The sequence below is a fragment of the Enhydra lutris genome, unplaced genomic scaffold, assembly GCF_002288905.1.
Source record: "Enhydra lutris kenyoni isolate GAN:26980312 unplaced genomic scaffold, ASM228890v2 scaffoldscaffold24, whole genome shotgun sequence".
Classification (NCBI taxonomy): domain Eukaryota; kingdom Metazoa; phylum Chordata; class Mammalia; order Carnivora; family Mustelidae; genus Enhydra; species Enhydra lutris.
In genome coordinates, this window is record NW_019154108.1 from 268,162 (window position 1) to 274,514 (window position 6,353).

A 6,353-nucleotide genomic window follows, 5' to 3' on the forward strand; every position below is an offset into this window, starting at 1 on the left:
GGCAGTGTAGGAAGCACTAGCTTTCCTCTGGAAGGGCATAGCTGTCTTGCCCGCAAGGTTGTAGTGATTCTTACATTTAATGGAAAGATGATAGCTAAGATTCCACTGTTTTAAATAAGGTGATCTGAGAACTTAGACAGTTTTTAAAAAAAAGATTTTATTTATTTATTTGACAGAGAGAGAGATCACAAGTAGGCAGAGAGGCAGGCAGGGAGACCGATGTGGGACTCGATCCCAAGACCCTGAGATCATGACCTGAGCTGAAGGCAGAGGCTTAACCCACTGAGCCACCCAGCCACTTCCAGTCATTTTTGTTTTTTTTTTTTTAAGTTTATGACTACTAGGCAAGGAAAGCAGATGCATTTGGCCACTAAGATGACAAATGTATGAGGGAATCTAGAGTAATAAAATGATTTGTTGGGGCGCCTGGGTGGCTCAGTCGTTGGGCATCTGCCTTCGGCTCCAGTCATGATGCCAGGGTCCTGGGATCGAGCCCCACATCAGACTCCCTGCTTGGTGGGAAGCCTGTTCTCCCTCCCCCACTCCCCCAGATTGTGTGTTCTCTCTCTCGCTGTCTCTCTCTCTGTCAAATAAACAAAATCTTAAAAAAAAAAAAAAGAAAGAAAGAAAGAAAGAAAGAAAGAAAAAATGATTTGTCCGTGAGCTGAAGAGGCACAGACATATAAAATGAAGACCTGAGTTTGTCTTAGGAACCCTCATAAAATGGCAATAGAAACTTTCTATTTTAGAAGAGTAGATGAATATTTACCTGTGACACATACATTTCAATTAATTAAGACCTCTTTATGTGCAGCATTCTACACAGGTTGCCTCAAAACAGCACTGTGACGCAGGCCCCAGCCCCATTCCATAGACAAGAGAAACTGAGGTTCAAAGAGATTAATCTGCCTTAGGCCACACAGCTGGAAGCCCAGGTTGGTGGGATCTGAACATCCATGTTCTTCTTTCTGCCCAACCTTGCTACAACCCACTTGTATATGTTTTATGACACCTTGGGGGTACTTAGGCCCTAGAGAAAGTATGCGGCTAACTTCCGAGTACTCCCAGCGCACGTGGATAGCACAGTCATCCATCATTTACCAACTCAGTCACAGTCAAGAAGAAAGCGTGCCCGAAAGTCCTGAGGACTGAGGCTATCGGGAAGACTGAAAGAGCCAACAGGCAGATGAGACCCCAAAGGCAGACCAAGAAAGAGTTTCCCGAAAGAAGGAAGGAGTGTGTGGTTTCATTCTACTTAAAACTCAGCAGGATCCAAAAATGAAAATGAAATTCAAGATCAGTTAGATCCATTATGGTTTCTCTAAGTATCTCTTCTAGAAACTTCTAATGGATTTCAGCTTTCATCCTGTTGTTACCACCATGTAAAATCAGGTTTTACAAGAGCCCAAAGAGGAGATACTCTGAATTTAAAGGGGTAATGTCATGTCAGGAAAGCCTGCAGACCACTCGAACCAAGGCAACTTTTCCTCTGAGTTATAAGGACATTTAGTATCTGTAAATGGATGTGCCTTATTTTCTACTTAAATATCCTTACTTATCTATTGATCTGCTGTCTTCCTGTGAGTTGTAAACTCCTGTTTTAGAGACCATATTCTACATGGCCTTGTTTCCTACCACCCCGCCTCACACGGTACGCATTTGCTATTGGAGGACCAATAAAAAGGAGGCTATCATGGGAGAAGTTGGGGACAGAGGTAAATGAAGACGGCAAGCCAGAAAAATAGAGCATCCAAGATACGTAAGATGAGGCAACATTTAAGATTTCAAGTTTCTAACCTCACTTCAAAGACTGACACAGAGAGATTTACATCTGTCTATCTATCTAGGGTTCCTAGCCAAGGACTCCCACTTGCCTCTAACGCCAGCAGCCGGCTGGCTTCTCCCCAGTGGGCTGATCTCACCTCCACGTGTGCAGCTGCTCTTCCTACTGAGACTCCACATATCTCCTCTTTCTTCAAGGCAGAGGGAAAGCCAGAGCCTAGATCAGGTACTGGCTCTTTCAGGAGTGCAGAAAACAGAAAGAGACCTGGGTGACATTATTCTGAAGACAGCAGAAGTGCCATGTCTGTGTATGGCCCATAAAATGACAGTTTTGTCTAAAAGCCGTTTTCCAGGCCACACCCTCCTCAGAAGCTCATTGTTTCATGCACACTGACCATGCTTCTGATTGGCTGGCACTGCCCTCCCCTCCCCCACCAGTCCCAGTGGCCTATCTCCTACATGGACTGGTTGGTTCAGGTTCTCCATCTGGACATGTGGGGCAAGGATCGGGGAGATGGACATGACCCCAAAGTAGTTTTCATAACTCTCTGACCTCGTAGAGGGTGGCTAAAATTAGGCAATAGTAGGATATCATAAAGCCACGTATCTCCTGAATAAGCAAACACCCAATTTTGATCAATAATGATTATGGCTTTTATCAGGACTATGAAATTTATCAACTCTGCATTCAGAACTTTAGGGATTTTTGTGAGGTAAATTTTTGTTTGAAGAATTACATTCCCTGGCCAAAATTAACAAGACAGTAAACAATGTGTGTTGGAGAGGATGTGGAGAAAGGGGAACCCTCTTACACTGTTGGTGGGGAATGGAAGTTGGTGCAGCCACTTTGGAGAACAGTGTGGAGATTCCTCAAGAAATTAAAAATAGAGCTTCCCTATGACCCTGCAATTGCTCTACTGGGTATTTACCCCAAAGATACAGATGGAGTGAAAAGAAGGGCCATCTGTACCCCAATGTTCATAGCAGCAATGGCCACAATCACCAAACTGTGGAAAGAGCCAAGACGCCCTTCAGCAGACGAATGGATAAGGAAGATGTGGTCCATATACACTATGGAGTATGATGCCTCCATCAGAAAGGATGAATACCCAACTTTTGTAGCAACATGGACGGGACTGGAGGAGATTATGCTGAGTGAAATAAGTCAAGCAGAGAGAGTCAATTATCATATGGTTTCACTTACTTGTGGAGCATAAGGAGTAACAGGGAGGACACGGGGAGATGGAGAGGAGAAGGGAGTTGGGGGAAATCGGAGGGGGAGATGAACCATGAGAGACTGTGGACTCTGAGAAACAAACTGAGGGTTTTGGAGGGGAAGAGGGTGAGGGTTGGGTGAGCCCGGTGGTGGGTATTACGGAGGGCATGGATTGCATGGAGCACTGGGTGTGGTTCATAAACAATGAATTCTGGAACACTGTAAAGAAATTAAAAAAATAAATAAAAATAAAAAAGAATTACATTCCTGTCTTTTTTTTAAGATTTTATTTATTTATTTTACAGAGATCACAAGCAGGCAGAGAGGCAGGCAGAGAGAGAGGAGGAAGCAGGCTCCCCGCTGAGCAGAGAGCCGGATGCGGGGCTTGATCCCAGGACCCTGAGACCATGACCTGAGCCGAAGGCAGAGGCTTAACCACTGAGCCACCCAGGCGCCCCACATTCCTGTCTTTTTGACTGGTCAAGTGCATTTCTAATCAAATTCACACCAAAGGTAACTTGCAATCCAACGTGGCACTGGATTTGGGTTTCTCAGTCCAAAGTGACGATGGCAAATTGTTTCAAGAGGGTTGCATACTTTCTAACAGCTTAAATCCTGTTTTGATTTTCTAGTTGTTCTTATGTATGTCACAACTACAACAAACATTTAAGTGACACTTAGTTAAAACTTGAATTTAAAAGAGTTGAACTGAAAAAGCAAGTAGTCATTCTCAAGCAAAGTCCAGTTACAAAACACAGTTGTCTTAAGGGAGGAGAAGATCCATTTAATTATATTTTGTCAAGAAAATTTCCTGATGTTAGTTGTGGAAACCTGTCTTAATATAATTAGAATCATACCTCATCTAATTAAACAGACCCCTTAGGGAGAAAGCCCATTTTAATACCAGTGCTTTCTATTTGCTTCATTATATAAACAAGCTCCAATAGAAACGGTTTTGCTTTATGGAGAGGAACCCGGGCTTTGAGGTCAATCCTTGTTAAGATTCAACCTTTCACCATCATTTGACAACTTAAAAAGAAAAAAAAAAGACAACCTGTTTACTATGGAGAAATGCACTGATGCACTTTGGATCAGTGTTTCTTTGAAGTGAATGCCAAACGACAAAAAAGATCAGGTTAAAGAAATTTCTTTTTTAAAGAGTCGATCTCTTATTGAACATTCTGCAGCCAGCCTTTGGACCCTCACCCCAAGCAGCTTGTTTTCTGCTTTAACCTGTGGAAGCCTCAAGAGTTCCAACAGTTACTACTCCAGAAGGTTTGCAAACAGGTTAACACAGTATACCCTTTTAGCAGGTATACTTTGGTTCAAGAAAGTACCTTTGGGGTCTACCTTCAATTAATAAGCTTAACATTTTCTGAGACTTCCTACGTTTATTTAATTTTACAGCAATCATCAACCAGGTCTTGAGTTAAAACATTATTTCAATTAATTTTTACAACAATCCTATCAAGTACTCTCATATCCCCATTTTACTCTTGAAAATACTAAAGCCCAGAGACAAAGGTTAATAAGGTTTCCCAGGTAATATGTAGCAGAGTTGAGCTGAAACCCAGGCCTATTAAACCTGGCACCCAGTACTTAATTAATGAAAGTTTCCAGAAGGACGGGTTAGAAATTTTTTTTTTAAGACTTTTATTTATTTATTTGACAGAGAGAGAGATCACAAGTAGGCAGAGAGGCAGGCAGAGAGAGAGGAGGAAGCAGGCTCCCTGCTGAGCAGAGAGCCCGATGCGGGACTCGATCCCAGAACCCTGGGATCATGACCTGAGCCGAAGGCAGAGGCTTTAACCCACTGAGCCACCCAGGCGCCCCGGGTTAGAAATTTTGACATAGAAATCACCTCAACTGATCAAGTGATTTGTACCACTGTGAAAAATACTTTTACGGACTTTAGTACATACATTGGTAGTAAGGACTTCAGGTATATAAATTCTTTTTCAGTTTTTGGGACTAGTTGTGAGACTGGTCAGTGGACTGTATGTTTCAAGTGGTAAGAATTTTTGATTGGATACTTATTAGAGTCATTTAATTTTTAAGATTCAATAATGGGATGGATGAGAGTTCTGGGACATAAAGAAAGCATGGGCTGGTGGTGTGTCAATGGAACTTCTGACAATCAAAAGGAAGAGAACTGTGATTGCATCTAAATGCTACAATTAGGGGCGCCTGGGTGGCTCAGTGGGTTAAGCCTCTGCCTTCAGCTCAGGTCATGATCCTGGGGTCCTGGGATCGAGCCCCACATCAGGTCTCTGCTCAGCAGGGAGCCTGCTTCCCCCTCTCTCTCTGCCTGCCTCTCTGCCTACTTGTGATCTCTCTCTGTCAAATGGATGAATAAAATCTTTAAAAAAAAATAAATGCTACAATTAATTTGACTGACAAGTGGGGCTTTGGAGAACCCATATAGGAAAGAGCAGTTTTTAATGAAAAGGAAGGGAAACATCAGTTCAACATATACATTTTAATAAACTTTTAAAAAATAAACTTTTTTCTAAGCACAAGCATCCTCTGCCTTTTTTTTTTTTTTTTAAGATTTTTATTTATTTATTTGACAGAGAGATACAGAGAGAGCACAAGCAGAGAAGCAGGCAAAGGGAGAGGGAGAAGCAGGCGCTTTAAGCTGGGAGCTGGATGTGGGGCTCGATCTCAGGACCCTGGGGATCACGACCTGAGCCGAAGGCTTAAGTCGCTTAACTGACTGAGTCACCCAGGTGCCCCAATAAACTTTTTTGTGTCTCTGTCTTATTTCATAATAGATATTTTCTCAAGGCTTAACCCTAGGAAACACACACACGTGCTCACACACGCCAGACTAACAACATGGTTTCTACAAGGAAAGCGGCAGTAACTGGGCTCTTCAGGACCTCTTCACTTTTGCCTACGTCAAATTCTCTAAACCTTCCTCCTCAAAGACTAAAGAGAAGGGGTAAGTGACAAAGAGCAAGGTTTTCACTAATTGCCAAATTTTGATCACACACATTATTTTAAAAGTTCTTTTGTCTTTGCTTCCTAAAACTTAGAAATAACTTGCTTTGCTGATTCCTCTGACTACAGTTCTACAGAGGACCAGCTCTCCTAGGATTTTTAGACGGAAACTCAGTACTCCAAACAGGAGCTCAAATCAGAAAGTCTGCCGATTATTTCTAGCACAGAGTAATCTATGTCCAGTCTCTCTGTTCATAACACGGACAAAGGTCACAATGTTCTCAGAGAGCTGACTTATGTCCAGGGTACCCTACCAGACACTTGAATCTGCCCAAAGTCATAGATTACAAAACACAGAGCTGGGATTCAAATTTAGGACTCCAAAGCCTTTTCTGCCACAGTGTATCCATTA